This window comes from Streptopelia decaocto, assembly GCF_964273445.1.
Source record: "Streptopelia decaocto genome assembly, chromosome: 9".
Taxonomy (NCBI): domain Eukaryota; kingdom Metazoa; phylum Chordata; class Aves; order Columbiformes; family Columbidae; genus Streptopelia; species Streptopelia decaocto.
This window is the reverse complement of record NC_138664.1, coordinates 16,627,428-16,649,625: the sequence shown is the minus strand read 5'-3', so window position 1 is coordinate 16,649,625 and position 22,198 is coordinate 16,627,428. Positions and strand designations below refer to the sequence as shown.

The 22,198-nt window shown below is 40.5% G+C and overlaps 1 protein-coding gene across 3 annotated transcripts in view; it reads left to right on the top strand.

Annotated features, from left to right (window-relative positions):
- Positions 1-22,198, top strand: part of RORA (RAR related orphan receptor A) — a gene marked incomplete at its 5' end in the record, with an annotated part of 358,132 nt that overhangs the window by 285,898 nt on the left and 50,036 nt on the right. The gene's annotated exons all lie outside the window — the stretch shown is intronic.

Sequence of the window (22,198 nt, the reverse complement as noted above, 5' to 3'; positions counted from 1 at the left end):
CTGTAGGTAGCCGATGGGGCTCAATGCCATCCTCAGAGGTAGCTGCTCGCTTTTAAAAGGCTTTGAAACAAGGGGAAAAACTGGAGCTACTTAGAGATATATATTTTTTTTTTTAATCAAAAGTTTTTTTCTGCTTGCTTATCCAAGTCCTTAATGAGGAGCGATGTCGGAGTGAGGAGAGTCAAATGAAGTTTTTGATGAGAAATCAAAACTTTAGAGATATGTCTTCAGTCTGCCATGTTTCTTAATAAAATAAGGTCAGCAGCAGAACTTTGCATTGCAGCATTTTTAAATTCATAGTAGTTTAAAAAAAAAACTCTAAACACACTGTTTTATTTAAATAGGATATTCTTTAATAGTAATCTAAAGAATGCTACTGCTGATACTTGGATTTAATGCCCCCACAAAAATACTCAATCTGTACCATTTAAAATATTTGAGTGAATTTTGTAGTTAAATTTTCCTAAAAAAAAAGAGGAAAACTTGAAAAAGAAGAATTAATCCTTCTACAGCCAGTAACTGTTTGTTGTTTGTTTTCCCCCCACTTTGCAAGAGCAGTAGGTAATATGCATCAGTAGCACCATAGTGTTTGAGGCTCGGTAATTTTCAATTACTAGGCTTCCTTTCCTTCTTGGAGAGAAGCTTATGTGAATAAAAAGAAAAGCACTATATTCATTAATGATGAGCCATGCTGAATGTATTTGGCAAGAAAATGTAATTAGGTTGGTTCAAATGTTTGCATCTGTAACAAAAGGAAATGCATTTTTTAGAGTGTGAACTATATGGATGTTTTAGCAGTCCCTTAAAATTTCATGTGTTGTGATGAGACAGTTTTTCAGTGTATCCCTTAGCCTGTTAGAACCATGAGATCAAATAAATATTTTTTTAAAGTACAAAATTTTAACAAATTGGAGGGTATAATTGCTTTGTATTCTTCTGGAGAGAGACTACAGGTTGTGTTGTGAAAGAGTAGGCAGATGATTTGCACCAACACAACTTTGAAATACGTTTTTCACTCTCTTGGAAGTTTCATTTAAACCAATTTCCACACTGATGTAAAATCTTGGAGCCCAGGTTTTGGGTTTTAAAGTCTAATTCCTAATGGTTGTATTACACAAATACTTAGGTCTTTGTACTTTTTACAAAATACTTCTGTGGTACCTTTCATTCATGTTTTGCAGTACTTATTTTTCTAGTGCATTAGAAAACTTCCTTGTTTTCTTATCCTTTTTTTGTTTTGCTGGACAGGGTTCAGCTGGAGGAAACGTGTTGTTTGCCTTAATGTGACCTCTGATTGCTATGAAATAGTAGATCCACAATCCAATATTGTGATTTGAGAGAAGTGGACCAGTAGCACAGGGAATGCAATTTTATATAAGATCAAAGACACAAGGGAAAAATGTAAAATGTGTAGGTGAATTGAATGTTTTATTGATTCTTGGTGCTGTAGTGGTATATTTTGGGGCTTCTGATCAGGAGAATATGGGATTATACAGATTTCCTTTTTTTTTTTTTTTTTAATGAAAATGAAGAGTATAAATTCCTTTCCTATTGATGTTTAGGTGCCCCACATTGATACCACGTGAAATTAAATTGTAAGTTGTATTTTTCATGCAACATAATGTTCTTGAAAACATGCTTTCTTTACTTTTGAAAAATGCTTGGACTTTCAGAGTCTATGCAGGTTTGAATGAGTAAGGATTTTGCCCGGCTGTCTGCACATCCATAGCTGGAAACAGACTTGTCCAGTGAAGTGGCTGGACTTGTCCTTAAAACAGGCTGCACGATAAGAAATGTAACTTTCAGGTTTCAAGCAGAGAGGAAGGAGGGGTTTTTCCTATTTCTGAGAAAATACAGAGTGGTGAAACGTCGAAGTTCATAATGACTAAGTGTTTTGTAGATTGATGACCTTTTAAAAAATATTTATCAGCTGTTGCAAGTCTTTGTAGAGGATTCAGGAAGCCTTGTGTTTTTAGTTTATAATATATGCAGGTCAGTTCACTGGCTGATAGCTTTAAGGGAGTGTGCAACTTTATGTACTTACCAGTAAAAGTTTGCAAAGAAATCAAATAATTTTGCCAGCATCTTAATTGGTGGAGATGCTATTTCTGCGAGAGTCTTCACTGGCAGAAGCTTCAGGGTTGACTTCAAGGAGAACAGGACTAAGGGCCATGAATTGGTGAGCAAATACTCTGCGCTCGAATAGAAATGTGGGTTCAGTTGTTATGCCAGTACGTAACTGGAGGTGAGACAGAGGGAGCTAGATTCAAAAGTGTGGTATTTTACTGGGTTTTGGTACCTACTTTGTAGAGAGACAGGGGTGAATCAGGCCTGGTGTTGGTAAGAGCTGAAGTACTTGTCTTGTATCATCATCAGGCCTGGACAGAAGGGTTCAGTTTACTGATGAGTTTATTCAGTGTGAAAGTGAACCTGGCAATGGTTTTACTGGCCTTCACGTGGACATTTGTAAACAGAGATTCATGGGCAAGTAAATGTCTGTTTTCTGAGCTCTTTCTACTGGCTGTATTTACTGTCAAGGTAGAATTTGAACCACTAATCCTGACTTTTGTTATGCAGACATCACCAAAGTTGCATTTGTGCAGGTTAGACCACATGAGTAGAATCAATAGTTACTTGGTTGAACGGAAACTTGTTTCACTTCGGGGGTCTGTGCTTGAATAGTTGGAAGTCTGATTAGTCTTTGTCTCCGAATGAAAACTCAATCATTTAAAAGTACCTATTTAAGGAAATAGGTTATGTTGGTTTCCTTATCAGTGCATGTGGTTTTTGGATCTCCCTGTATTTTTCTGACCACCCGACGTGCAGCTGAGCAGCTCAGCAGGATTTCCCTTGTGCCCGACAGGAGCGCGCTCTGCGTGCAGCCACCTGCAGGCTCCGGGCTGGGCAGAGCTGGGTGGCTCTGAGGCTGTCTGTCCGGCCGTCTGTCCCGTGATTTATGCAGTACTGCTTACTGTGAGTGAGTTTTCTGAGTCCGTCAAGCCTGACCTTCTGACGTGTTTTTTTGTCATGTATCTTGGCACCAACCTACCAGCGCGTTGGTAATTACTCTGTGTTTTTCACCAGTAAACAACTGCCTATGGAAAAATATCTTGTCATAGGTTTTGAAAAAAGTTACTTCATAAACTGAAGTATGTTTAAATTTGCCTTTACTGTGGCACTATTGAAAGTTAAATCTAATTTAGCAAATGCCTTGGTACAGAACTTCTGTTGACTAAATATTAACAGAATCTGGCCTTTGGAATTGCTAGCTGAGAGGCTGTTTTCTTGCTGCTTTAATTTCATAGGACTGATCTGAATGACTTACTTGTACCTAAGACGTTCACAGGATAAGATTGGTTTGAGGTTTATTGCTGAAATGTGCTTTTCAAGGCCTTTGAAAGACTCTCAAGATTTGTAAGTAGAAGAAGAGGAAATCTGTCTTTATGTCTCACTCTGTGGTAATCAAAGGCGGTTGCACGCTCTGTACAAGTCTCACTTGGGGACGCTCCTTTCAAGTGTGGAGAATCTGTACGTCCTGTTTAAGTCAGCGAAAACTGTGGGTGCTGAACATCTCACTAGATCAAACTCTTTAAACTTTCGTACAGCTTTTTGCTAGCTAAAATGATGACCCTGTTCCAACTGGCTGGCAATACAATCTTAAAAATATTTCTTCTAGGATGATTCTGGGGCAAAACTGAAGTGGTGTTTGGATACCACACAAGGACTTCCGTATCCTTAAACAAAATAAAAAATCCCCGAGGGGCTGAGGCTGTGGAGGTGGGTGGTCAGACATTGCTGCTGTTTGGGGTGTGGGCTCTGCACAAATACGAAATATCATGTTCTATCTAGTGAGCTGATGTGAGTGGTGGGGGGGAGGTGGCAGCTGGTTCAGCACGTGTGATGCAGGGTGATGGTCTGAGCTCGGCATGGGGAGCTGAGTGTTTGCACTGGCATTTATTAGTTCAGGGAGTAGTGTCTGGAGACCTTGGTCAAGAACTGAGTTCTCTTTTTATCGAGTGCTTCCCCAAGATGTATGAAAAAATCTGATTTCTCATTTAGTATTATAGAGAGCCTTGCATGTTTGGGGTTATTTTTAGGATGATGTAGCGCTCAATTTTAACCTTAAGCGGTTTTAAATCTTTCTTGCTTCTCTTGCCTACAACGCAATATAGAAATGATCGCTATCATGTACTAATTACTGGCAGGGTTGTTAGTATTTCATCTTCACTACACAGCAGATTTTTAATCTGCTGTATTTGTTTATTGACTATAGGTACTGAATCAAAACTGTCAAATCTTTGTGTCTTTCCTGAGTAGATGCTTTGTCTGACTTTGCAATTCTCTATCTAGTGTTAGAGGAAATTGACATGCAGTGTGTTCATGACTTTTTTCCTTTGCATTCCCATGAGATAAGTTTTAGTAGTATGCAAAATAACTGTGTATGACAAGAATTAGTTATTACAGCCACTCTTGATACATTTCAGAATGTTACGGGGCTTTTTATTTGCAATGAGAGAAAAAATTAAATGTCGAGCTTCCTTATATTTATCTGTGAGCTGTACTTTGTAATTACAGCTGATAAATCCTGAGATCAAGCAAATAGTAGTTCTCTCCTTTTGTGATTTCTCTTTTCCTTGAGGACTGATATCCAAGGGATGTGCACATAACTAATGGTCCAGAAAGAGTCTCCTAAGCCTCTTGTTCCCTTTTGAAGTTTTTGTTTGATTTGGGTTTTTTTGGCAACAAACATTAACAGGGGAGGAGAGATTTTGTCCTTCAAGAATAGCTATGTTATGATAAAAAGGTGTCTCTATACAGTACAGACCTTTCTGCTTCTTGGATTAAAAAAACCCCCACAAACCAAAAAGTTGGAGCAGAAAGCCTTGTTAGGGGGTCTGATGAACGTTCTTATGCTTCAAACTGTTTTAAAGGGAGCTTTGCCTGTGGTTAACAAAGTCTTCAGTTTGCCTAGTTTTTTTCACTTTTCTTGCTAGAGGCATTTAGGCTAAGACGTTCTGCAAAAACAGGTTGGCAAGCTTGCTGCAGTTTCGGGCTGCTTCCCAGTTGCCTGTAGCTTGTGTTGAGCACGCCAGCGAGTGACTCGGGGCAGCGGTGACTCACGGGCTGTCGCTGTTCCCCTCTCCGGAGAGGGGTTCGTGGCAGGAGGGAGCTCGCTGACAGACTTGGGCAAGCATTGGGCAACCTTTTTTCTTCTGGACGTTGGAGAAGGTAAAGCCTTCATGCTAACTGGAGCAAACAGATATCCAGGAAGATCAGAGTCCCGTGTTGTGAACGGTAGGGCATCTCTTGCATCCTACCACCATCAAACCAAGCCTGTTTATTTGCTGCTGTTCCTGAATGCAGCTGCGCGCAGTTCATCTTAGTGTGAACTTGCACAGCTCAGCAGCGCTCACTGCTGCCGCCCTTCCCATACAGCCTGGCTCCACCATGCTTAAGCAGTTGACTTCAGTAAGGTCACGATGTCAGGGTATGTTTTGTTTTGTTTCCTATGTGGTGGAGAGTGATGCAGGACCCAGAGCTTGTGGCTCCTCTGTTTGTGTGATTCCAGCCTGTGGGCCTTTTGTCATGCGACATGCATAGCCATCTAGGCTAAAATCAATGTCGAGAGAAGTATAATCATCCTAGTTTTCATTTTAAGGGCATTTATCTTAAAGCTTAATTAAAGCTACTTGGATGTAAATAAGTCTAACCTCTTCACTTCTGAATAATGCAAATAGAAAAATCAGCATACTTATAGGGTATCAGCCATGTAATTATTGTGTAATGTTTGTGTTCTTTGAAATATGGTACTATTTATTGTCATTGAATCCTAGGACAGGGCACTTCATAAAACCAACTGCATGACTCTTTATTTATGCACTTTAGAAGAAGTTGATCATTCTGAAAGGTAGAGGGGGTAGAAAAGTGATATTAAATCTTTACATAGACACATGCACTGTGACAGAGGGTTGGTCAGAGTGTTCCTTCAAACTGAGGTGACCACAAACCGGAGTTTTGTCTGGTTGACAGAGTACAGTGGGGCACGTTCCTGTGTGCCAGGATTGCCTTACACTGGCTGTTGGTGGTGCTCATCAGAGGTGCTTGGGTGCGCTTGGGCCTCCTGCCACCTCTGCTCACAGCTGGTATGTTGAGAATGCTTTCTGCACTGCCAAAATAAGGAGAAGGTCCTCTCACCATTTGCACACACAGACTTATGCAATGTGCTATTCCTTTAGTATTTCTGAAGTCCTAAAGACTTTTTTGTTCTTGCTCTTATTTTGTAAACTGCATGAAAGAGAAACCTGGGGAGGGATGCAGTGTGGCCATGGCTTCTGCTCCCAGCTTTCGCAGATACTAAGAACTGATACATTTGGTTCTGCTGGTGCATTGACCTCTCTGCCCCAGAGGCAAAGGGGGAGGCATCTGAAGTATTGAGGTTTTCTATATACCAAATTACACAAGTGAGGCAGAGTGGTGTTTTGAACAGCTTTATTTAAATAATCTTAAAAGTCTGGGTGGCATGCGTGTGAAATGTGGTTGAAAGCCATGTTTGTTTCAGCTGACTTTTATTTTGGACAGAATTGTCTTAGTTTAAAATAGTAATTTCAGAATGGATGAATCGTAACAGTAGGAACAGGATTGTATGTAGGGCCTCAGGTTTTCAGTCTCCCCTGCAGTTTGAAAGGGGATAGGGCTCTGCTCAGACGTGTGTTTGTGGTACTTCATTTCCATCACTTTATCCAAAACACCAGGAAAGTCACGATTGGCTCAGCAGTTTTCTCTCTTCCTTCAAGGGACAATTTACACTAGTACAATTTACACAATCCAATCAGAAATCAAGTTCTTGTTGTGTGTGGCACTTAATTCACACCTCTTGTGAATGCTGACTGTTCTGTTTGCCAGGGGTCTTAGGAGTTGGTGCTGTGCCATGGGTTAAGTGTACCTAAAACTTACATGAGCTGATGGTTAACTGACTTAATTCTGAGGAGAGAAGCGTTCTCTTGTCCAGCCTCCTCTGCTGGGCCCTGTGCCTGGTGGGACATGACTGGAAGTGTCATTTACCTTCTCACCTCAAAAGGAGGATAAAATCTCTCTAAGCCTCTGGTGCTCATTGCCTGCAGCCCTTAGTCTAGGTAAAGTGTAGAAAGCTGGTGAAAAGTGATCCCTGGTAATCAGAATATCTGGAGTTTCCTTTCTGTACACAGGCATTTGCATGCTGTAATTCTGACTTACATTTGAATGGTATAAATTGCTCTACTAGTTGACAGGAGCAGCAGTAGCTGCTGTCTCCAGTATCAACTGTAATGTTAGTCATAATGGGTGCGTTTTTTCCATTCAGCTGAATTAATTAGCTCATCTTTGTATTTGGTTTGGCAGAGTAGTTATTGTGAGAAAACACTCATTTTCTAGTAAATTTATAGTGATTACTTGGAGCTCAATTTGGGAATTAATAAACCCATCTCCTGTACTGCAGAAGACTGCTCGTGGATTGCCACTGTTTTTTCTCCTCCTTGGACTAGCTCCTTCTAGTTTACTATAGAAATGTTTGCATGCTGGGTGTTATATCACTAACCAATTTTGGAGAATAGAAAAGTAAGTGAAACTACTGTTTGGCCTCGTACATCAGGCTGGAGCACTCCAGGGTTTTGGTGGTGGCTTTTGAACTGTCGCTGCAGCGTCACCTCTGCCACGCAGAGAGGGGCAGATTGCTGGTGATGGTCTGGAGTAGCTGAACTTATGCTCAGTGTTGTTTTCCTTCAAAGTGGCACTCCCTGCGATTGTTAGATTGACAGAGGTGTATTGTTTAAAGCTTTGGGTAGAGTTTTTCTTGTACTGTGGGCGTGTTATTGGATTAAAAGAAGTATTTGCTTAAAATCTGAGTACATAAAGATGTTTATAACTGCTGGATAGATTCTTGTATCAACAGATAATAAAAAAACCAGACAGGTTAATTAAAGAGCCAGAGATGTTTCATTTGAGAAACCTCATATACATAGGCGCCTTCTAAACGGCTGAGGAAGCCAGGCTCAGAGCGTTCCTCCCTCCCCAGATGCTCCCCAGCGATAGCAGCGCCAGCGCAGCGGCTGGCAGCACCTGCGGCGGCGGGGCAGGGCGCTGGGCTGCTGCTGGGCCAGGGCAGGGAGCTAAGGAAGGGAGGTGATTTTCCTGTCGTTCTCTTCAAGGAGGATCAAATTCTCTTTCCTGCATCCTGCACAGGATGCTTAGATGGAATCTCTATGTAAAACAGACGGTGTATCTTTAAACTAGCTGGCTTGGAGAAGGGGCATCAGTAGCATTACTGGTTGTGTTTTGGAAACCTAGAGCTCAGTGTGGGGAAGCATTCCCTCCTGTCTGTCGCTGTTCCAAAATATTCTAGTTTGCTTCTGATGTTTTCCCTCTCAACCACACTGTTTATACTTACGGAAGGGAAAAAATAGCCAAACACAAAGGTCACTCTAAAGCGCAGACCTTCTGAATGGCAAAATATCCAAAGGATTTCTGTGCTTACCATTGATTTAAGAACCAGCGCGAAAGTGCTGCAGAATGGAAACTCTTTTGTATGTCTCACAGTGGCAGCTCTAGCATGTCCTGGTGGTAAATTTGCACTTTGTAACATGCTTTTCCTGCCAACGTTGATTAGTGTTTTGTCACACAAGGATCTACCTTTGTAATTTAATTTGCCTTGGTACTGTCAATCTAAAATTTTATGTATACACCCTGCATTATGAAAAACTGTAGTGCGGAGGCTGGCTCTGGCAGTCCCTGGAGCGTAAGCTGCTGGAGCCCGGCAGAGGAGCTGGGGAGGCAGCAGTACATGCTTGCCCTGGCTTTACACGATTGCCAGTGCAACTGCTCCTGGCCACTGCTGGAGTCCAGGCACTGGCCCAAATTATCGTAAAGACACTGAGGAAATGCACACTTGACTAGGTAATTATACTTCGTGTTAAATGCATTCAGATATATAAGCTAATGCTTGTATTAATTTGTAATACTTGAAAAACCTGATCACATCTTGGTTTTCAATCAAGTTATCATTCCAGAAGAGTAGCACAGTTCTTGTGGAAATTCTGAAAACAAGTTACTAAGAAATCTGACTCATAAAGCAAGTGCCTCATGAAATTTGAATGTTTAGAAGGGAAAATGACTGTCAGCTCCTCTTGTAAGCATGCTAGTTGCAATAAAGTATAAAAGTTCAACATCAAAGAGATCACCGCTTAGTCTGTGGCATATTTGTACATCAAAGAACAAATACAGGACAAAAGGAACTGTACAGAGATACAGTTCAGCCTTGCAGAGAGGTCCCTGTGGAATGCTAGAGAGAGCTGCTTTCATAACGTGGCAATTATCTCTGGCACATCTTCATTTCTGATTTGGGGAATAGGTAAGATGAAGAATTAAAAGCAGTGTCCCAGAACCCAGTCGTGCCAATGTACTGGGTCAGAGCGTCTGAGCTTACATGATGTCAGCGGTGCAGTTTCGTGTGCAGTGTGGCTGTAGTGTGTCACCCCGGGTGACAGGTGGGGAGTGTGCGTGCAACACTGCCGTTTCACTGGGTACCAGAGGATGGGCAAAAGGTACGGAAAATGTGTAAATGAAAGCTACGTGTCTACTTTTGGATTTCTTTTTTTTCTTAATATATTATTCTGCCTGTGCTCACATGTTGTGTCATGTTGCTGAAGAGCCTGTGGAGTCTCCATTCTTGGAGATATTCAGACTTCGACTGGACACAACCCTGAGCGGCAGCTGACCCTGCTTTGAGCTGCACCAAGCAATCTCCAGAGGTGCCTCCTGGCATCATCTCTTCCATGATCTATGATAATAACACTTCTGTAGTATGGCAGTTATCTACTTACATTTTTAGTTATGACCCATCCCAATACAAGAAACAGTTTGGCCAAAACCGTGACCAGCTCCAGCACAGCACGAGTCCACCAAACTGGTTTTTGTCCTGTCTTTTTTGAGCTTTTGTAGTGTGGAAGCTGGATGTATTTTTGCAGATTTGGGCTTTTAGTAGTTTGTTGTGGACATGTGTGTTGTGCTCGTGTAGAGGTTTTTTGTGGGTGGGCATTTTTTGGTTGTTATTTGTTTCTGGTTTTGTGGGTGGTTTTTTTGTTTGCTTTGTTTTTAAATCCTGAATTCTCCCTTAAATTAATGAGAAAGTTTGTGGATGTCTGCCTTAGAACTAAAGAAAAGTAATCTTGGGTATCTAGAGCACATGTCCTCTTTCAGAACAAGACAGGGCATGAGAAATTGATCACAGAAAATTGCTGGATTGCATTGTGTTGAAGGCAGTGGAGACTTTGCAATTAATTTGAATGTATCTGTTTTAATAGTAAAATGTAAAGTAGGTCACATCAGTTCTTCAGTTCCAGTCTTTCTTCTTCATTTGTATTTCTTGTCTAGAAGTGCTGACTGCTTATGTGGTGTATAAAAATGTTAATCGCAAAATCCAGACTAAATCTGCATTCTCCAAAGTTCAAGTGTACTTGGATCAACGGTTTTAATACCAGTTTCACCTTTTATGGAGCTAGTATTGTAAGCAGACTCTTATTTCTTTTACTTCAGAACTAAAAATAGTTACAGTCTCATGGAATCATTAAGAAATACAAAGGTTTCTGTTAAAAACCCCAGGGAAACCTGATTAGGCATACTCCTGTATAATTAATTGATGTGCTACTGCTCTTAGAGAAGTAGTGCATCAGTAAACAGAAGTCAGAATGTAAGAGGCTAAGAAGTACTGCTGGGAATTGTGTAAAGACATCAAGGCTTGAAAACAACAATTTGGGCACCTCAGGAGACAGCAGTATTTGCACTTGGTGGAAGGATAGAGCTCTCCGGTAGGCCAGGGCAGAAGAACTGAAAGCTCAGGCTTGCGCTTAGCACTGTGCCAATGCAACAGTTGTAAACACCTTTGATATTACTGGTCGCAATATTCTCTACTACCTTCAACTTGATGTTTTGATAGTTCCCTAGACTACATTCTTATATTTTTAAAACAGTTAATTGTTGTTAAAACGTTCCTTTTGTTAATAGGGTTCTTTAAATACATTAGTTCTAATAATTAGGTTGGTGTTTGAGATATGAAATGGGTCGCTGATTTGTGCCATTGTTTGTCTCATTTGCTTTGAGGCCTAGAAATAATTGTCAGCAAGTAGTCTGTGTCTTTGGAAAAGTCAGGGTCCTGTATAACGTTGCTGAAGAGATGCAGTACTTGTCTATATAGAGATCAGGGTGGATGTGGTGATATGTGAATGAATTATTCTTCCAGAAATATGTTTAAAACTTGAATCAAATCCTTTACTGTTTCTGTATCTGTTGCCGCGTCCTCTTGATGGGGAGAAATGAGCTGTTCTTGAAGAGCTTTATGGACTCCTTGGTTTTCCCTGGAACTTGCAACGTGCTGGAGTCCTCACGATACAGGGGCGGTGGGGAGAGCTGAGGGCGCTGAACATGCTGAAATCAAAACTTTGCTCTGGAAATTATAGTGGTTGATTGTAAATAGTGACCATTGTTCTCCAGCAAATGTGGTGGCTGTGTGTGCCATGCCATGAAGAGTTAACAGCAGTGTGTTTGGACTGTGCTGGTAGAAGGTGGAGGTTTCCTCACTTGAGCGTGTCAAGTCCTGGCCTGCTGGCTGGCACAGAGTGCGTTTGGAAGAGACGTAAGCTTTACATTTTAGAAAGGCTAATCAAATGGGTTCAATTTATATGCTAAATTGAAGGAACTTTTGAAAGAGTTTACTTTTGAATCTTTAAAAAAAACAAAACAAAACCAGCCAACTAACTCTTTAGAGTCAATTTTTTCCCCCTTTAAAATACCTGAATTGTCAAGTTAATAGCTTGTTATTTCAGAGAGTGTGTGTACACATGTGCACAGGGAGAGTTTCCAGCAACTCGTAAAATCAAAATCCCAAAATGAAACCCTTTAATATATCTCCCCACCCCCATGGAACTGAATTGAAAAATTTCTTAGGGAGGTGCCAGCAAGAAATAATGTGTTGTTGTGTAGCTTAACTTCTTTTCTTGGATTGTTGCCGCATTGTTAGCAATTTGGTAACTATGCTAAGTTCAGATATTCTATTAGCAGTGGGTGGGATCTTTTTACATGTGAATGAATCTTCTGAATGGGCAACGTGCACAGATGTCCAAGTTGTCTCCTTGGAGCCTGAAGTTAAAGTTCTAGGAGCATGTCCAAAGCTGGCATAAAGCTGTGCATCTCACATGAGAAGCACTGCTGCGCACTGGCTAAGGCCTTATTTCTAAATTTGAGTATGTTTTTGTTAGCCAAGCATATTTCCGTTGGTGGAAGTTTTACAGTTTTTTGAGGACTCTTATCTTCTTCTAGTGTAAAAGCACCTTAATAATTGAAATTACATAGCATGACTTCAAATTTAATCACCAAATATAATGTGAGAGAAAAAATTAAATTTAATTGTAATTAATTCCAGTTTTCAGAAAATGCTTTCAAAGTTGTATTAAGCTGGATACTAAAATTGTTATCATTTTGGAAAATGTTCCAAGTCTCCAAACGTCCCAGTAAAGTGTCTTTTTCACAAAGGACTACTTTGATCCAGCTATCTAAGAGATTTATCCGATGAGACACCCCCAGATTTTTTGCTGCTAATCCGGTGCTTTGCAAACAAGATTTTAATTTTTATTCCCTTTACTTGTTTTTCAAAAATTCAGGCAGATGTACAATGGGATGGTTTCTTCCCGTAGATAATTAAGCCATTGTAAACAATGTCAGTAGAAAGTAGTCTTGAGATTCATTTAGTTTTAAGTAACTACTCATTTTTTCCTTTTGAAAACAATGTCGTGTCCCAAGCAGTTTGAATGCTCATAAATCACGTTAGTAGAATGGAAGAAATTATTCCAGACCTACTCTCTGTTAGGCTTTTACATTTCTTCTCAAAACTTGTTGTCCCAAAGACTATCTGAAGGAAGACATTGTCCTCTAGCACGATTCATAGCAAGTTCCTGTAAGGTTGGTGTAGCAGCTCCTGTTTGTATTTCTCTTCACCTGAGGGGACTTGCTTGGCTGCATCAAAGGAGCGCTCCTGTGCAGCCCCCTCGGGCAGGGCTGCGCAGCTCTGCGCTCCTTCAGCAGGGGCCTGCGAGCCGTGGGGGCTCTCAGCAACGCTGTGCTTGTTACTGCCACTCCAAATGATAACATTTTCATGATGAGATCAGGTATTTGAACAACCTAATCAAAGAGGATTTAGCATGACCTAAAAGAATAGAACCCATTCCCATCTGAAAAAAAAAAAAGTTGAGTGGAAATACTGTGGTGTTTTTCAGGGAAAACTGCATGTAGGAACAGATCTCAAGAAGAAACCAAAGGACGGTATTCTTAAAGAGAAAATACCTGTAGCACTGAAGGAATGAAATAAGCATGTGTTTGTTTATCTGTCAGCTAATGCCATCACAGTAGTTCCAAGTACATTGTTCAGTTGAATTAAAGAACCCACCTGAATATTTTAAGGCATTGTTTATTAACAATAACTGGTTTTAATGTCAGAGAGGGTAAATTAATTTGGTTACACAATTTATCAGACACTGATAAATGCTGTGAATGTTATTAGTTATTAAGTAACCAGCAGTTAGTCTGGCAATTTGTTACATCTCAGGACATTGCATAAGTAGTCCTGGATGAGAAGAATCATCTCCAGTGCAGAAGGTGGGGATCCAGGCTGATGCTCTGGGCAGCTGTGCCTGGGTTGAACCTCACCTCCTCACCCTGCCCCCCCAGCAGCACCAGGAGCAGGCTTTGGGGCAGGAGGAGCAGAGGGGGGTGGAATCCAGCCCCAAGCGGTGGGCATGGGGTGGATCACCAGGTGCTCCTTAGACTCCTCAACAACCCGTGACAGTCACAGTTGTGTCTTTCATATCCTTTCCAAATGATCTGATACTAAGCCTGTAAAGGGCTTAAACCTGTCCAGAGTTAGACCTGCAGTAACTGTGTGCTGGCTGCCGGAGCTGGGGCCACCTCTGCTCCTGAGCAGCCTTTGCCATGTTCCCGGGCAGGGCCCAGCTCGGGGAACGTCTTGCCATGGATGCTGCTGGAGCCCCGCAGCCCCTGCCCACCCTGCTGAGTGCGGGGCTCTGCTTCGCTTTGCCGGGAGAAGGAGGTTTTGTACTTTGGTGTTTAGATGAAGGTCATGTTTCACTTACTGGATTCAGGAAGCTACCCATGTTTTCTTTATGAATCTGAAATGCACCACAAAATAACATTAGCAATAGGTAAATCTGTATAAATTCTCACTTCTTTTCCTCATTTCTTTCTTACCGAGTGCTATAAACAAATCTTCCTTTAGTTTTTTTTTAATGAAAACATTTTTTTTTTCTGTAGTGAATCTGTCAGAGTAAATTGACATGTCATATAATGGCTTTGTGGTTTGCAGGGTTTTTTTTCCTTGTTTTAAGTTGATGCGGAAGGTGTGTTTTGATGCTGTTACACTGTGACGGATGAAAAAACTGCACTACTTTTATCCAGGAGAGGGAAGAGAGTTGTTTTCTTTCAAGGGCTGTAGATCAATTGGTGTCTTACAGAAATAATACCATGAAAGTGGGGAAGAACTCCTCTTTGATACTCGAGTCTTTCTATTTCAGTTGGTACAATAATGGGCTTTTGAATTAAAGGTTTGTTAAAGCTTGTATCTATTTCAGAATATTGACAGCCGAAGCAGACTCACTAAGCCAAAATTTATATGTTTATCCAAGCCTGTTAAAATTGGAATTTATGTTGACTGTACTAATGTCTAAGCTTTAATACCACTTTTATATAAAAGGCTGCTATTTGAATTTTCAGTGAAGTAAATTTCTTTACAATATGCCTTTGAGTTATGATTTATAACTGGATTCATATAAATAAATGCTTTCAGCCAAATGCTGTTGAACTAATTCCATTTTGAAGTCATTAATTATATTTAGCTCATTGAGAAAAGGAGAGGGAAAGGCATCAACTAACCCTATATAAAAGTGACAACAGAATTGTTTTGTGAAAATGCTTTTGGGCCTCTTAAGCTATGAGGAGTGAGTGGTTTGTTGGTTTGGTTGGTTTCTTTAATCAACGAAGTGTGAACAGAAGCTGGATAATGCATTGCTCTACTGCAAAGACAATTCGTTTTGAACGGGCATTAATACACTTAATGCTTTTTGCATTTATCATGTTAAAGTCTTTGGCTTTGCAATAAGATCTGGCTATGCAGTGAGCCTACTAGTTTGTGCAGGGAAAAAATGGGGGTTTTGATAGTAAATCCATTAACTATTGTCAGATTGGTAAATTTTCAATGTAAATTTCCTCAGATTTATGTTCAAATGAATAATTGCTACATTCAAACAACTTAATGTAACAAAGAGATGTTGTAGCTTTGACTTCCTATAATATATATATTGTGTGAAGCTTATGATAAACTGCTAACCAATCATCAAAACTAAAATCTAGATGCAACCAAAACACAGTGGATTTTCATGCAATTTTTGTGAGCCTAATCATTGCACTTTATTGGTAGGACTCCTTTTTGTCTTTTGGGGAGTTAGAGAGAGAACATAATAAAGCTGAGCATTGCTGATTGCAGTTTCCCAAAGACAGACTGGGAAATAAGTAGCGTATGTATTTTTAGACTGGAGTGTGGTACTTCTGCCATTTCCATCTTTATCCTTCCATTTTGACTGTTCCATTTAGGTTGATGTAAGAATTTTCCCACTTGGAATTCACATTGCCCTGGGATCGCACAGGCTGCACGCAGAACTGTCGTCTCACTCAAGTGCTGTGTAATTGCCTGGTCCTCTTGCCTTTGCTGTCTCGGTTCTCATTTCTTTCATTTCATTACTTTCATTTCTTCCCCTTCATGTTAACAGTCTTCATCTCTAATTCACTTTCTTGTGTTCTTCTTTCACTCTCTTTTGAAAGCAAACTGCCAGTGCCTTATTTAATCTCTTTATCAGTGTCGTGAGGGGTAACAACACAACTATATGTTTTAGGCCCTTTATAGCCAGCTGTTTCAGATCATCATGAAAGAGTGAAAGACAGAGCCCTCTAGGACGCCTCTGTGCTTTACCTTTCTAACACTGCACGCTCAGTTCTTCAAGAGATCTTTGTTCCTTTAGTAGCCTTCTGGAATAGTTCCAAGCACACCAGAGGGTCATGACAAGTGGAGGAAACCATCTCTCCAGATGGGCTTTAATTGTCTTCCCATCTACCAAGATTCACATCTGGTCTCTAAAGCCATATTCCCCGATCCCCACCCTTAAAACATTTCTGACTTTATTACCAGCTTTTGGCAGCCCATGCCAGGGACACGGGCAGACACTCATGGGCACACTCCGGATACTTCATTTGTTCTTGCTGCTTGTTCTACTTGGAGGGACGCTGCTGCTCTCAGATTCACAATGCTGAAGGAGAGAGATGGGCAATTATCATGCCAAGCTGCTTCAGTATGGAAAACATTTAATTTTGTATCATGAGCCCCCTAAACATATACAAACTGTTATGGTTACCAGCATGATTCATAACAAATCGGTCACAGGCTAGATTTTGGGAAGGCGTAGCTGAAATCTCTGCCTTGCTCATAGTTCATTAAAATGAACTAGCATGAAGCAAGAAACCTGTATGGAATTACTGTTGTTTTAAAAAACACAGGAGTCACCATCGAAATCACGTATCTGGTGTACAAAACCAGAATTACAGTGAACTGAGCTGGTCAACAAGTTTTGGAATTAAATAGCAGGAAGCAAGGAAAATACAAAAGAACATACCATTTAGTATTTTCCTTAAAGATCCTTGGAACGGAGACCATCTTTTTATCTCCATTTATGCATATTATTTTTGTGTGTTTGTGTAACCAAAGGTATGGTTCCTCAGGTCTACTGCAGTGATAGTGGTAAACAAGCTGTCTGTCCTTTTATTTCAGCCGTTTTCAAAACTGCCAACTTTGTCTTCAAGAGGAGAACCTAGTGCTGGTGTGTTTGTTAACACAGGTAGCTAGTAGACATTATTTCTTGCAAATCAGGTTGCTTAGAACAGTGGTCTCCAAACTTTTTTGATCGTGTGCCTCTATCATTTAAAAATAGATAAATTTGAGCATGTAACCCCAATGTATGTGTATTTATTTATAAATTATATATATGTACTACCCTAGTAATATCATATACATTATAAGACATACACTAAAATATAAATTAAAGAAGAATGAGAGAGAGACGAGGAGACGATGAATTTAGAGGTCCATGTGCTAGAAGCAGGGATGAACTGGACTGTGTGTAGTAAGGTGTGCCTTTATATTCGCTACTTAACTCTTCCTGTAAGAGTGAATGGAAATTGATGTGGGGGAATTCCCATGTGTGGCTTGTGGGCTATAAAATCCCTACATCTGATAAAATCTACTAAATAAATCGATCCATCGTTAATGTCTTGAACAGTCTTGGAAGACATTTCTGTTAGTTCATTGCAGTTTCTTGACAAACTATTGACTCATGACAGCACATGTTTTCCACTCGTCCATCAGAAGCATAATTCATATGGAAAAATGCTTTCTTTTTAAAATTATGCACTTTATAGTGTGTTCCCATCTTCTGCCCTTCCCTGTCCCTTTGCATGGCTCTGGCTTTTGGAAGCAGATGGATATAACTGATTCTCAACTATAATTTAAAAATATTCCTGGTGTTTTTACTCATGGATATAGCTTGAAAATCCATTGTGATTCCATGGCTTATCTAGTTTCTGAAGCAGGGGGATCTTTAGCTTCAATTCAGAAACTACCTGTGGGTAATACCAGGGAAAGCGGATCCTGCCAGCTGCATCGTTCCTTTGTACTGCTGTGCCCTTCTGACGGCTTTGTCGTTTCTCTCCCTCACACAGCTGCCCTGGAAATGTGGACGCCACCGGGCAGTTCCTATTTAGCGATCTTGTCTTTCATGATTCCAGGCTGTATCAGAAGTCAATGCGTGACTGTAGCTTCTCTTTCAGTGCTAATCAAAGCTAAAAGGAGCATCTGCTTGCACAGTGATCACACTATATGGAAATCTGTTTCTTTGTGACTAGCTGGTATGTGAAACCTGAGCTGGCTGCTTACAGAAACTTCTCACAGGTTTTTCTGTTTGATCACTGCTTCCCCAGAGCTTCACTGCTAATCAGGTGAATGTTTCAATTCAAGCAATTCTTTGGCCTCTCTCCCCTTCCCTCAGTTTCTCAGTTTCCCAAAGACCTCCAAGAGTTTGGAGCCATTTGCAACCTGACACAGAGTTTTGTATTGGCATCTTGCTTTGGTTGAATGTGGTGATTATGGAGTACTTCTGTCTTTTACACATGAAATTACCAAAGATAAACTAAAAACCAAACAGAACAGCTCAACCTTATTTGTTAAAAATCTTATGACTTTCTCTGTCCATATGTACACTTGCTTCTTTCTTGGTTTGCACTTTTTTTTATTAAATACCTGAGGGTTGGCAATGCTGTGAAGTAGAATGGTGAAGCATAAGTATTAATTGTGGTAGGAATATTGTCTAGAATCTCACCCTTGTTTTACTTGAAAATAATACTCGATTGTCTTGGCCATGCTGGAACAAAGACAAGACCTAAGGGATGTGTATTTGTTTGGCTGCAACTTTATTAACACATTTGGGAACGGTGCCCAGTAATAAATCATGTAGTGTGAGTCATCGCTTATTCCTTGATCGTTCCTACCTCTTTGGGAGCGCTGCCACCAACCTTCCCCTTCCAGCCCGTCGCCCCGCTCTGGCAGGGCCGCCACGGCTGGGCTGTGTGCTGGGGGAGGCTGGGGAGACGGGAGGGTCCTTTCCCCACTGCTCCAGGTGGTAGGAGCCACAACTGCTTTTTCACAGCTTTCTCAGAGAAACGCTACTGGCCTTGCTTGGCTTATTGTTCCTCTCTGGCAATGTGAAAAACCGTGGGAATGTGTTTAAGATGGGTACCACCTAGGAGTGGCAAGCCTTCCCACTGCTCTTCCTGGGTAACACCTAATTTTGGAGGATTGCTGACATCAGATAAGGGGCTAGTAATCCTTTATTTGCATAGGCTCCATTAAACTGCTCTCTTCAGTTTTGGAAAGACTTTAAATTTTAAGGGCAAAGATGAAAATTAATCTCGCTTGAGTAGTCACACGCATAAGAGATCTGTCTGCCCTGTTATTCTGGATTATGACTCTGTTTTCTGCCTAGAGTAGGCATTTGGATCTTTTCTGCTGCCTCCACTTCCAGGGTAAAAGTATATTGGTCAAAAACGTTCCCCATTGTTAAGCTCACAGAGACAAGTGCAAAATAGCTGAATGGTTTGGAAGGTTCATATTGTTGCCTTCCTGGGAGGTTTCAGACCTGCACCATCACTAGCAAAATACTACTTTAGTGCCTTAATACTATATATTCAAAAAATGGATAGTCTAATTTAGCAGTGGCATGTCTAGCTTCTTATGGCAAGGAGCACTTCTCCCTGCCCTGACATAAAAAATATTATTCCAAATACTTACAAGTTGCAGTATTGTAGTGATTCTATTTCTTCTGGAATAACTTAAGTTCTTTTCTGTGTCAAGATGATAAACTACGCTCAATGGGCCTGAGCCGCAGGAGTGTGGAGCAGGCTGGGCTCCAGGGGCTGCTCTGGGGCGGCAGCATGAGGAGCAGCCGGGCCCTCCTCCCTTACGTAACGCTGCCCAACATGCAGCTGAAATATGTTTTAGAAAAGTCATGGTGTTGATTAGTTGGTCATGAAATCATAGGTGATTTATTTTTTTAAATAAACTTAATGACAATTATTGTGCATGCTGATTTTGAATGTCATTAATGTTGCAACAGAGCTTTTGATGGATTAATTACATCACCTGTGAGCAAACACAAGACAAACAAAGACGAAGTTTACCCGAGCTTTGACTGAGAAACTCAGAAATTATAGTTCGTTACCTGTGTTTTGAGGATTGTCATCAGCTGCTCTTACTGCTCAGATATTTGCCTTACAGTGAGACAGTAGCGTTGTTACATTGGAAATGAAGCAGGTGAATTCACTGGTGTGCGGCGACAGTGACAAATCCATTTTCCAGTACTGGATTATGGTTTTAAAATCAAAGGCAGAAATTATTATTTGGTTCCTGGATGAAGTAAGCCACTGTGTTTCAAAGAAGACTAGAAATATTTGGTATGTGGGCTAGGTGGTACCTTATGACAGAAGTTCAGCTGTTGTTTGAAGCATATTTCAGCTCCTACTTGTACAGTCACTTTTCAATGGCTCCTGAAAATCATAAGTGCAGACTTAGTAAAAACTTCATCTTGTTTGTGTCTTTCAATATTGATTATTTGAATCGATATGTGTTTGAAAATGAGGTGAGCTGAAAAGGTTTGATACTTTTAGGTTAAGTAAATCCTGTGATATGAAGACTGTAGATCTGTGAAGTTGTATCCTATACTATTTAAAGAAAATAAAATTTAAAAAGCTAGGATGCATTATTTAGTCTCTTCTCATTTTAGCTTGTTTTGTTAGTGTAGGCAGAACAAGGAGTAGTAATGTTTGGTCTTCTTTCTAGTCTCTTTCTGGTCACCCTAGTATGAAAACTGTTTTATTTAATTTGTTTTGTACTTGAGTTTTGTGCTTAGATATTGTACTGGTGTATGAAAACTAGAAGATGAGGTTATTTGCGAACTTTATTCCACATCCTAAGGACAAGCCAGATACTAGGCACTGTATAAACACGAGAAAAATATGTTTTCTACCCTGTTGACCTTACATCTGAAAATATATGATAATCAACATGGCTTTTGTAGAACTATAGAACATTCCCCAGCAACTTGCAAACAGGATGTCCAACATGAAACTCTTTGTGCAAAACTTAATAAATGTTTCATAATTTCTCCAGTGAAATTTTGTCAAGATAACACATATAAACTGTGCTGAAAACTGATAGTGGCATTTCATTCCAGATAAAACTAAATTAGGAGGTGTGCTACGTCGTATGAAATATTTACAATATATTACCAAGAAGTACACATTCTTAAAAAATAACTTCGTGAGTTCAGTAAACTTGGTTTGCTGGGATTGTACATAGATTGTATCATCACTTACGGAATGTGCTCTTTTCTTGGGCCAGGGCTGCCAGACAGAGCCCTCTGACAATCTCTTTATCTATAGGGTTGTCTATAATGTTAATTAGTGAATACTTTGAAAAAACAGCTTCCACGAGTTAATTTATGCATAAAACATCACAGAGGGATGTGTTTTACCTGTTTCACAAGTAGGGGACTGAAGTATAGCTTGAGAGACTTGGCTTGGGCCACACAAGAAGCCTGTGTCATAGCCAGGAATTAAGAGATTCACATTTCATTGCCTAACCGCAAGACTACAGAAAATAAAAGGTTGAACAAAAGCAGATGCAACACTGAGCACTTGAGTCTTGGGTACAATTTACGGGGTGCTTAGCTCTCTGCCCATAAAACTGGAAGGATCTGCTTTGGAAGGCCAATAATGCTCATGCATTCCTAGCAATTTAATTGCAAACTGCCAGACTGGCTGCAGAGATTTCAGCCTGCCTGTGTTTTGGTGGGCTGCAGTGCAAATCCACACAGTGCAGGATTTTTGCTTTCTACTGACACTATTTTTCTTTTTGAACCCACTGGTACAGCTTCATAATAATGATTATTTAGGGCTGATCCCCTGGCCCAGAGGACCGAGGGAAGGGAATCCCAATGTTATCCCTTCCCAGGGATTTTTAGAATGGTCAGCCCACTGTCTCGAAATCATAAGGCAGGAGCTATAATCCTGAGGTTGGTATTTCAGCTTTAAAGCTTTCTTAGGTGTATTCTTATTTTCCAGATGTTTGTGTTTGTTTTTTTGAATATGTGCTCTCTAATCTAGCAAGGATATAATAAGCTCAATAAGACTTGGAACACTGTTTACCTACTTAAGTGTTTACATGGCTTCTATTCCTCTTTAAGTATCCAAGCACATTATGGCATTTAATGAACCTTCACAGATAGGAAGCCTCCAATCCTAATGTTCTACAGGTATAAACTGTATTACAGAAAGGCATGTGCCTAGCTCTGTGAAGCTGTTACATTATTGAACTCCTGGGCTTTTCGGTGATAGCCCCACTTCTCACAGAGTTAGATGCACGTGTAACTCGGTGATAGGTGGGTCACTTGCCCCGGCTCATACACACAACCCTTGTGACAGCGCAGAGACTTGAAGTCAGATCTTC